Source organism: Lonchura striata, chromosome 3, assembly GCF_046129695.1.
Source record: "Lonchura striata isolate bLonStr1 chromosome 3, bLonStr1.mat, whole genome shotgun sequence".
Classification (NCBI taxonomy): domain Eukaryota; kingdom Metazoa; phylum Chordata; class Aves; order Passeriformes; family Estrildidae; genus Lonchura; species Lonchura striata.
In genome coordinates, this window is record NC_134605.1 from 102,038,857 (window position 1) to 102,051,197 (window position 12,341).

A 12,341-nucleotide genomic window follows, 5' to 3' on the forward strand; every position below is an offset into this window, starting at 1 on the left:
TAAGCCAGGAAATGGTCGCTGTTCTCCTCTCCTCTCCTCTCCTCTCCTCTCCTCTCCTCTCCTCTCCTCTCCTCTCCTCTCCTCTCCTCTCCTCTCCTCTCCTCTCCTCTCCTCTCCTCTCCTCTCCTCTCCTCTCCTCTCCTCTCCTCTCCTCTCCTCTCCTCTCCTCTCCTCTCCTCTCCTCTCCTCTCCTCTCCTCTCCTCTCCTCTCCTCTCCTCTCCTCTCCTCTCCTCTCCTCTCCTCTCCTCTCCTCTCCTCTCCTCTCCTCTCCTCTCCTCTCCTCTCCTCTCCTCTCCTCTCCTCTCCTCTCCTCTCCTCTCCTCTCCTCTCCTCTCCTCTCCTCTCCTCTCCTCTCCTCTCCTCTCCTCTCCTCTCCTCTCCTCTCCTCTCCTCTCCTCTCCTCTCCTCTTCCTCCCTCTTTTGGGAATGTCCACATATAGAGAGGAGGGTGTTGAGGCTCAGAACCTCTCCAACATTCCTTCTTGTGCTTCATGAGGAAATCTAGTTACAATAGAACTTTATTTTCTTTATTTGCATACAAACCAAAGCATTTTTAATACTATGTGTGGAAGAGTTTAGATGGGTGAATTGCCAGAATGACTACTCTGAGTGAGATACAGGCATCTTTTATAAGCAAAATATTGCAAACAGTACTATTCCAACTGCTTTTACACTATTTATTATCCAGCCAAATAATTTTAACATTTTTCACTGCTCAAACGTGTCTAAAATCAGCTCTTGACACAGTGCAAACTAATTTATGACTAAGATTTTTTTTTCCTGAAATATTTTATAGATTATTTGAATATTTGAGGAAGGACTAAAAAAGTTTAATTCAAATGCAAATGTCTATACAACATGACTTACAGTAAAACTTAACTAAGAAAATATTTTTATTTACAAACAGTGACTCCAGACAAGATCTCTTAAAAGAATTCTGTGATGTTAGGAAACAGAGATCTTAAGCCTATAGCAGGTGAATTGTTATATGTAATTGCACCAGAAAAAAAGTAAATAAATATGGCCTAGTACTCTTTCAATGCAAAATCTTGACAAGTAATCAATTCAGTCCAATTCATATTAGGAAAAAGGGCCCATGAAGAAAAGAAAAGCATAAAAGAATGAGATGATTTAGACAGAATTGGGTACCTTAGATATAACAAGGTTTATATCTAACATCACTGAATATTTATCATGTCACTATTCCCTTGACATTGATTAAAAAAAAAAAAAAAGCAAAGAACAGCACAAAACATTTGAAAGGAAAATATGTTATATGCTCACTGCGCAGTAGATAATGTTATAAATATTAAGTAATCCCCTTTGTCTTACACTTGTGAGTAAAGTTACATTGTTTAGCGATGTCAGGAAAGAATGTTTTTGTGTTAGACACTGGTAATGTGTGAGTTCTAAGGATGAAATTCCTCTTAGGTGACCCAAAGATGCCACAGAACAAGTGTGTCTGTAAAATCATTCTGTGCTCTACATTTGCCTCTTAGGAGAATTCCTATGTTTCCTTTGTGTTGCTGGTAGGCTGAATGCATCATGCCAGTGGACATATAAACATAAAACCCACCCACTGGCCCCTGCTATCTCTGGGAATAACCTCATCTTTAGAGAATTCCACCTGTTAAACTCATGGTCTGGGTCAGGGACTTCAGCTTTCTGCCCAGCAATTAGTACTGTAGGAGCTTGAGAGAAACACAATATCTTAAGACAGCTGCCTCCAGAGGCCAGGCCTTACCTGATGGTAATTAATACAAATATCTCATTGCAATTTTTGCCACTTCTTGGGGTGAATAAACCTATGAACCTTATGTAAATACACAAGATACTCAAAGGAAATAGATCTAACTCCTCATCATCAATGTGTGCACCAGACAGAGGCTGGCTGAGAGGACAGGAAAACTGGGGACCTTTCGGCCAAGGAGAAAAAGACCAAAGACCGAATTCCATTTAAAAGAGATTACTGAGAAAATTTATGGGAGAAGGGCACAGGTGGTTCATAGCACTGCCTTCTGAAGATACATGTGAAATATAAAACTTTATTGTTTACACATCTTTTCTGAACTAACATGTATGTATCAATGAACACAAACATACAGGACCTTAGAAGAACAGTTTTGGGCTCTGAAGTGAACTAAATATTCTCTCCTCCAACTACTCCCACCTTCTCCAGCTTCTCTGTGCTCAGCATCCCTTCTCCATGTTCTTTAAATATTCAAAAAAACATTCCAAAAACCATAGCTTATTTATATATTTCTAGGTATATATACCTAACCTTTTTCCATATTTGCATGCCTCAACTTCCTTCACAGCCATGTGTCACTGTCTTTATTTCCTAAAGCTCCTCAGACTGACCCTTTCATCTGTTCTTGCCCACATATTTTCCAGAGCTGAATCAGCAGAGTGCAACAAAGAGTTTCCCACTTTTCCACTGTATTGCCAACTTATAAAGACCAAGCATATCTAGGCAGTTGCTTGAGGTTACAGCATCTTCTGCAGGTCACCTTCTGGTCATCACCCTTTCCCAGGGCTGAAAGTAGCCCTCAAACCAGGACTGCAGCGCTTTATGCTGTTCAGGCGGACTACCCAAGCTGCATTTTTATGGAGAACACTGTTTTCAGTCTCCTGCTTGTATTACTCTTATATGGTAGAGAGTAGGGGACTATTTAAGAGAAGAAAAATCCAGATTTTAAGTTCTCATTTTGCTCAAATCAGAAGCAATCTTCATTTGAGTTCAGGTAATCCAGATATGCAGCCAGACTAAAGGAGAGGATTACTGCTAACGACAGTAGTGTTATTTTAATTTAGAGAAGTGAGAATCTGGACCTGAAGTGATTTATTAATTGCATGTAATAGACACTGGAATAGTTTGAGGGCTCTAATGACAATATGATTATCTGCAGGGGAAATATTTGTCAGTGTTTTCTTCTTCACCCTCTTTCAAGCCTGTGTGGGAGAGCAAATATGTTGCATTGGAAAATATTCCCAATGAGAAGCACAGAGGAGCAAGGAGGTGAAACAATTACAGTAGATGGGAGCCTGATGGGTAGGAATGGGGGAAGGGACATTCACTCTGGGACTACAGTTACTGTAAGAGCTTAGGACAGTTTTCACATATTTAGAAAGATGGCCTTTGAAGTGTTGGAGACCTGCTGTCACTGAGAGTGTCAGGGGACCCTGGAGATTTACAGCACAGTTTTTTCAGCAGAGGGTAATTGCTGCTACAGGAGGGATTGAAACATCTCTTTAATTTCTTAAACTGGCAAAAGGCAATGTAAGCTGCTGTACTGTTGACTCAAGAGCTGAAAACAGCTGTACTTACACACACCTTGCAGTGTCCATGTGTTAACCACAGGAGCACCCTCTGGGCCAGTTTAGAGGTAACTTGAACACAGGGGTTAATACAGAAGGTTCAGTGCCTCGCTTTCCCATCCACCCTTATGAGTATTCCATGTACCAGAGAGCTCGAAGGAACATCTTCCAAGCTGGCAGCTGCCAGCCCAGAAGGACCACGATGGTGATTTGTGAGCATCTGCCCTGAGGACCCTTCCCAGGTTCCCTCATCAGTGCTGAACATGCCCAGTTGTTCCCCAGCCTTGCTCCCAGCAGGTGCAGAGATGACATGCAGCTTCCCATTAAAAACTGTGGGATCAGGGTAAAGCCCAGCATTCCTGACACTTCTGAGCTCATTCATATTTGTCACTGTGTATGGTAAAACTTTGCTGGGTTTTCCTTACCAAGTGATCCTCATAAGCAAAATCAAGACATTTCCACAGAGCAAGAGAGGGTCAGGCAGACCCCAAATATCAGAGTGAAGGATGAATTCTTTGGTTTGGTATGACAGCAGACAGTGCCTGAAAAAAAGGTGGCAAAGGGGTCAGTAGGGGAACACACAGGATAAAATACTTTCATCTATTGTGCTGGGGTCAATAGGCTCCCATCAGGAAATCTTGAGCCCAAGATTAATTACTTGTTGCAGTAGGTATACCATTGTGCTCTGGAAGACACTGTGGTGACTTTAGGCATCTTGCAGATTTCTGGTTCACACGATGCAATCCCATATAAAAAAACAATAGTAGCTAAGAAAGTAGTAGTGGGTGGTGGTGAAATGCCTTTTAGTTCATTCTAATCAAACTCTTTTCAAACACATCTCCAGCTTGGCCAGAAATTATGAGAAACTATTTGTTAAATATTATGAAAGAATTTCATAGTAATTCAGAATTACATGGCATGGCTATTATGTTGTTGCTCTTTGCAATTTATATGACAGAAAATATTCTTTAAAAAATTTCTAAATCTATCTGTGTACATTCCATGGAATTTTTTTTTTATTTATTTACTTGTCAAAAAATCTGGGAGATTCACAATTTGAAAATGAGCTTCAGTGCTACTTTTGTCACCATCCAAATTTACGGATCTTCTTAGAGCAAATAGACATAGATTATGCTGTAAATTAACCTTTCTAAAAGAAAAAAAAAAAAAGAAAAAAAAATAACCTGGAGCCAAATCCCATAATTCTTGTTTAGGATGAAACAAGAAATTTTCAGTGAAATTTAAGATTATCAATAATTAATTCTTAAATTATTAAACAAAAATTTAATTCTGATTGTTATAGAATAGCAAGATTTGCTTTGTATGGTATATGTATGTTATTTTAAGCAGTTTATCAATATTTTTGGCAAGGACCCTTTTCATCAACTGATTCTGACTTCTTGTCCTGAGCTGCTGGGCTGCATTTTACTGTGATAGATGCAGCAGCAGAACTGATAAAATACCTATGACATGCTTAATTTTGTCTTTCTGAATGGGTTTTACTTTATTTGTAAAGAATTTGTAAATAGGAGCTACATATTTATTTTATTATTATCTTCCATGGGCTTATTTAAATCTTTAAATATAATTTCCAGTAGGCATATCTACTTCAACTAGTGGCTAGTGGCTAATCTACTTCAACTGTAACATGAATTAAGTACCCTACAAAAATTTCAGTGAATCTCTCATGAAATATCAATAAGTTACTAAAAATACACTTTAGCAATCAACAAGAAAGGTTATGAAGTAGCAAAGAAAAAGGAATAAAATTTGAGACACTGCACTGATTTCAGCTCATAATTTATACTCTTAAAACTAAAGATAAACCCTTAAACACAGATAAAATAATCTACTCTGCATGTGATTAGGAACATATTTTAATCTATATTAAGAGCTCCAACAAACAATGGAACACAGATAGCTCCATAAACTACTTACTCTTCTAAGCTGAACGAAGTGTGGTCTCCTGTGGGGTTTGTGTCCCACTGTTCATTGGAACAGTGCTTGGAATTTCTCAGTAGCTGGACACTTCCAGGTGGGTACCTGCTCTCTGTTGAATTATGAGATTCTGCTGCTGTTTCTTTTGCCCTCACAGCAGTGGAAGAGACTTCTATGTCTCTTTTTGACCCTGTTTTCCAGATGTTTTAAGAGATTTTAAAACTTTTATTTCTCTATCAGATTGATTGACTCTCACCAGAATGCTAAAAATTTATGGGAAAGACAAACAGAAGCGAAGATAGATAATTTGCTTTTATTCACCTATTTTTGAAAAAAAACTTGCTAAAAAAATAGATACATAAGATAGATTTTTTTTTGTTTGTTTGTTTCACAATAAATTTTACACTTCCTTTTTATTTAGGATATTTTTTTTTTTCTGTGAGACACAATTTTTGCTAGGGAGGGACAAATGAAGACCTATTAAAGGATAGATGTTGGTTTGCTGCACTCTCAACCACATGACTGACTCTTAGACCCATCCTGACTTTCAATAGCCCCACCAGACAATCTGAAGTTACAGAGAGGCAGAGCTGCATTTCTGGAATTATGGGGAGCAATAATGGCAAAAGATCAGTAAGGACTTCATAGAGGTTTTAGTGATTCTAGGCATTCACATAGCCTGGTACTAAAATCAGGTACCTGATAATTTCCTACAGCACAAATGTAGCATATGTGGATGCTGAACATACAATAAAAGCATTTGAACATGTGTAAACATTTTTTTATTTCCTATTACTGTGTTTGTTTATCTCATTAGCATTAGCCATGCATCTTTCCTTCAGCTAAGTTCCAGCTGTGTGTGGCTATGGATCTACTGGGAAGCCCAGTGGTTGACTTCCAGCCAAGGTGAATTTTCCTACTTTGCTGTACTATTGCTGGTGATTGAGAAGCTGCTCTGGACTATCTGAGTTCAGTAGAAGTAATTCTATGCCCTTTGAGAGCCTTTAAACCATTTTATTTGAAGTTCTGGAGGCAAATATATTATTAGATCAAAATGTTTTGTATCAAGTCAACATTTGTTAGATTTTGTTTGCTGCATAATCAGAGTTGTGATTGATAATAGCTTAACCCTCTGTTATAATTTTTAATCTTCTGTTATATATGAAATATATTCAAAGGAAAAAAAAATCACATGCATTTTTTTTTGAGCCACTGACTTTGATAACATTTTTTTACTTACAAGCTGTTATTCAGCATCTGTTGTGGAAAAGAACACACACATTCCTAGATATTTTTCATGGTCTAAAGACTTTAAGAATACAAGAAAGAGTGACTCTACTCATATTAATTTTTCTGTTGTAATGCAAATCAGGAATGATGTTTGCTGGCTGGAGCTGAACAAATAATCAGTAGAAAACAATGTATTCAGTGAATTCTGTCTTTCTCTATTTCATATTGCTCATGGCCATATCATGGCTTTTTCTGAAATAAATTAGGCATTCTGAATTATTTACTGCAGCTTACATTAGGTAGAATTTTGGCTGCATGCCTCAAGATGCATGTTTGTGTATGTGACTGCAGCAGCTGTAAACTGAACTGGAGGGCCTTTAGAACTGTGCCTTACAACAATTCTGTTGTTAAGACTTATTTTATAATAGCAACTCTACCCAGGTTTAGGCACTGCTATACAAGGCACCTCAGGACATAAACATTAGATAACCCAATAATCTAAATAAAATAACAAACAAACAAACAAAAATAATATTTAAAAATAAAATAAAATTAAAAAAAAAAAAAGTCTAAATAACATGCTTAAAAATCCTGGACAGATTTAGGTGAACTATGGCACTGATGACAGGAGGACACAAACAGAGTGATGTCTTAGCCAGATGGCAAAAAATGCTGAAGAAAATAGAATATTTAAATGCCCTGTTCTGTGACACATTTCTGCTACAAATGCCCTGATGAGTTTTAAGACCCTCAGTTGGAAGGTGGCTCATTATTCTCTGTTAAAATAGAGGAGAAGAAAAGAGCAGTAGCACATGCCTGCTATTAAGTAAAAGACTCATAAAAATGGAAGGGCCTCCTTCAGCATTAAAGTTTCAAACACATCTTTCCCTCTTATATTCATCCATAAAGAAAAAAAAGGCTTTTTTTCAAAAAGTGTCAGCTCCTTTGTCCTTATGGTGAATGCAAACATCTTGAATGTAATTTAAAGTGATGTATTTAAATAGAAAAGATAATATCAGATACATATTAAAACACTGATGAAGGACTAAGTTAATAGTTGTAGAATTATTTCTATGTTTACAGCCCTATTAAAAAAGCCAAAACAAGCAAAACCAAAACACCAAATACCAACCAAACACAAATCCCCTCCAGTATACGAAAAGTCACATTTACATAGAAATCACTAACGAGTATCAGTGACACAGAAAATGTCTGGTGACCTTATACCAAGTGAGCTGAGCTAACTTGGCAGGTAAGGGAAGGTGAAACACTGTAATAGTGTGGAAGAACCTAGTGGAGGGAAACAACGTGTAGGATAAGGTGAATCTGGCATGTTGCATTGGTATGAAAAAGTTTTCTATTCCGTCACTGACTGGTAGTGTAGTCGCTGTGGGGCAGGGGCTGTTTCTCTCTGACCATAGGCTGTTCTGAACAACTAATCCCATGTTAAGAAGATGCTGATTTCCTTTTCCACTGAGAACCCGTGAGCCGAAGTCATCTGTGACAAAATGAAAACCTGTTTCCTCAGACTGACATAGACCTCCTATATTTATTCAGCTGTCAGAATTTATTCCATTTATTCATTCTTTAAAGAGGGGAAAGACCCTGGGAGCTTCTGAATTGTTAATGCTGAAGGTCATGCTCTATAGCCTTATGACTTTTATTATAAAGGACATTTTCTATATTTTAAAGGGATTGACGAAAACCTTGCTGGGTTAAGACATGGCTTGTGTAAAAACAGTGAGGTCAACTTCTGCTCTGAGTTATGCCAGTGTAAATCTGGGATAATTTCATTACAATAAGTGGAGTCAATCCAGGGACGTAATTATCCTGTTGTTTTGGGTTATGTGATGCCTATGGAAAACAATGAGAATTACATGCATAAACAATATGATAACTAAGTTCTGAATAGGTAACTCTTACCAGGACTGATGCTTAACCTAGTAAGCATAAAAGATAGATGTTGTCAATAGATATAAAAACCTAAGTGTAATGCTATAAAAAAATACGATTTTATATATATGTGTAAGAAAAACAGCAATGGTAAAACATTTCCAGTTTATTTAGTTTTTATGTTATTTCCCACCAAAATCTTCAATTTAGCTGAAGTTACTGAAGATTTATTTAATTTCAGGCAGACGCCAGATCCAAAGTGAGAAAACCTTAATTTTATAGTTTGTGGAAAAAATTATGATAATAGCCATTGGGGATACATTTTCATGGAAAGCCAGACCAAGGAATCTTACCAAAACTTGAGATTTGGTTGCCAGATGTTAAGAGAAGCTTACCAGAAGCTTACCAGGAGAGAGACACTGCCTACCTCTCTGTTGACAAGCAGCAATTAACAATGAAATAAACAACGGGTGTCCAGAAGACAACTGAATGATTTTTCCATGTCTGCAGTGCTAAACCATTTTTATCAATGTAAGTCCAAACTCTTTTTGGAATGGTCCTTGGGCCATGATGGCTTGTGAACTGTGCACTCAGAAATTGTGAATTTATCATGGCCAAAACCTTGCTCAGGGCCATTCCTCTATTTCAATTATTTAAATTAGAGGGGTGTAATATCTAAGCTTCTTGCACCAGGCAAAAAACCCAATAAATGAAAACCTTCTGTTCTTTCTTTTACCCAAAATACCATTTTTTTGTACTCAAGAAAGTACAAAAATATACAGTTTTGTGCATTTGTTCTCAACAAAGCCATTAATTATTATTTTGGATTTATGGTTTTACAAACAATATTAGAATGTAGCCCTCCACTTCCAAAAATCATGTATACACACACATATCTTCTCATGGGGTCATAGATTTGCTTAAAAATACATGTAAATTAGCAATAGATTTTGCCACAAAATTCAGAAGATTCCATAAAATATCATATACATAACGAATTTGAATTTTTCTGTTCTGTGCCCAGGACATACACACCTATCAGAGGAACAAGACTTATTCAGCATGTCCCAAGCATAAATAAGGGAGCAATTCAGATCATAATCTGGTTTTTACTTGCAAACTCCACTAATATTTTGCAATATAAATGCCAAAAAGGCCCTAATTTCCATGTGATCTCTATCACATGAAGCAGATATGGAAAAAACTTTCTGTCCAACTCTTAAACCACAAAATAATTATTATTTGATAAATCTTATCAGTGAAGGTCTGTGTTGAACTGGAACTGGTGAAACACCAGGGAAACTTATCTTCTTGATTTTCGTCTATATTCTTTTGTAGTATTGGCATCATAGTAAGTAAAGAATAATCTCAACTGGAAGTGACTCTAGAAATCTTTTAGTCTGCAATGGCCAGACTTGAAGTCACGTTAGGTTGCCTAAGGCCTTGACCTATAATTTCCTTCTTTTCAAGGAAATACCTAATGGATACAATACTCTCTTGTTCTTGCAGTCCATTTCTCTGGTCCATACTTCATTAGTTTGTAAATAAGAACATGATGAGACAGCATATTGAAAGCCTTCCTGAAGTTAAGATAAACAACCACTGCTCTCCCCCAGCTCATCACAGCCAGTTTTGTGAAGCAGGATTACCCCTTTAAAAATATATGGTGACTACTTGCAGCCATATTCTAACCCTTCCTATGTTTAGAAATTCTTTTCAGAATTATTTTCTCTATTGCATCTCCATGGACTGAGGTAATATTGCTCTGCTCTTGGTCCTAAAAACATATTTTTTGGTTTTTCTAGAAGGTAAGGGGGACTTTTTTTTTTCTTCCAATCATCAAGAATCTCTCCAAAATGTTACCATCTTCATTATTTCTCATGAAATTCTAGAATACAGCTGTAAAAAATGTTTATCAGTTGTCAGTGAAATTCAACAGAAATGTTTTACCATCTACTTAGAAGCATAAAAAGGCATTAGGAAAGTGTCAGCATGGTCATGATAGCAGTTTAGACAGAAGGTCATCACTGGATTGGAACTATGTCTGGACTCGCCAGTTTAAGCAAAAATGTACACAAACTGACATCCTTGTTCCAGCCATGAAACCATTTCTTTGGACTACAGACATAGTTAGGCTGAATCTTACATTTTGTTAAAGATGTAGGGCAAGATTTCTCCACGAAGTGGTTTAAGATCTGAGCTAGCAGAGAGCCCTGGGCTATACTACTTTACTGAATAAAAATATCAGTGCACAGACTCAAGTCTTGGACTCCTGGAAGTCAGCAATCCTTGGCTGTTAGCTTGCTCTTGATGTTCACTGATCCAAGCCTGCACAGGACTTCAGAAATATAAAGAAGGTCTCAAGGCAGTATCTATGAACCTGAACCTTTCTTAATTGAAGAGCCATTTGATACTTTCCCAGTAGGCTTTGCAATGTCAAAGCAATCTTGGTCATTGCATATATGCCTTGTATGCCACCCAAAAAGTGCAACACATAACCTAAGTATCATGCCATGAAAATATCATTTTGGCAGCTGCTCCACACCTTTCCCATTAATTTGTACATTTTTAACCTAGAAATCACTGAAAATGTATATATATCTTAGTGTAAGAAAGATCATATAAACCACATGATCCAGAGGAGATACTAAGAGAAGTATAATGGATGTGAAAGACCTGATCAATATTGATACACAATGGATACCACAGAGTCTTAGGCTTGGGGATTAGTCTTGATCTCTCACAGAGCTAGTCAATGAGACCATGCTGGGTTCAGACTTTGTAGCAGGGCCAGTAGAAATAAAACAAGGGGTAAAGATTTTAAACTAATAGAGGGCTGGCTCACATTAGCTACAACAAAGAAATTTTCTACAATGAAGGTGGTGAAACACTGGTACAGGTTACCCAGAGAGGTGGTGGATGCTCCATCCTATGGAAAATTCAGGGTCAAGTTGTTCAGGGCCCTGAGCATACTGACTTAATTGAAGTCGTCCCTTCTCAGTGTAGACAGGAGCTGGATTTTATGGCCTTTAAATGTCCATTCCAACACAAACCTTTCTGTGATTCTATGCTTCTTAAACCATCTCATATCAATCTGTGTCACAATGTCACAGTTTGTAGGCTTCTTTTTTTTGGGAGGTGGAATAATACTGATGGATTAACCCATTGCTTTTTTAAAGTTCCCAAGTCCTGACCCTCTGTCCTTCATGTATGTACCTATGGACATGTATACACACACTGCTGCTACTTTAGATCAATTTGCATGTGTTACACTGCTGACTATCACCAGTCCTATATTGTTAAATTTACTTTTATTATATTTTCTAGACTCTAAAATGGTTTCCTTCTGTGGAAGCTCTCAAAATAGAAAACGGACCTGCCATTGTCTTTTTATACTTGGTCTCCACATAGTTTCCCTCTTTATCAAAAGCTTCAGGCAATTTAAAGGAATCCACAAGGAAAAAGCAGAAAACACTGGAATTAGCATGAGACATTCTATAGAAGGGGGAGGAGCTCTTTTTTTCTCAGTTGCTTGGTAGTTTGTCTGGTTGTCGTTTGCAAGATCTGTATTTGATTAAAGTTTATATCATCTATCTGGGGGATGTGTGTGGAACTGGTGAGAAAAATTCCTGATGAAACAAAGTTTTATAGAAATATTCTTGTTTGCAGAACCTTAAGTGTTTATGTCAAAATATCTCAGGTGTGACAGATTTTCCTTCGACTCAGGGAAGGGTTCTCTTTACTGTAGTTATACTGCAAGCTCCCAAGGTGGGATTCAAAAGGGAACAGATTTATTTCTGTCAAGAAGATAAATATTGGGGAAAAAGTAAGTTATTATGTTATATTACTTCACAGATAAAGGCGAGAAAATATAATCTACTAATGATAGATTATGACAAAAACTAAGACAGAATTTTTTTGAAGTAATGGAACATCGAAAATACTATATTCTCTTCCCATT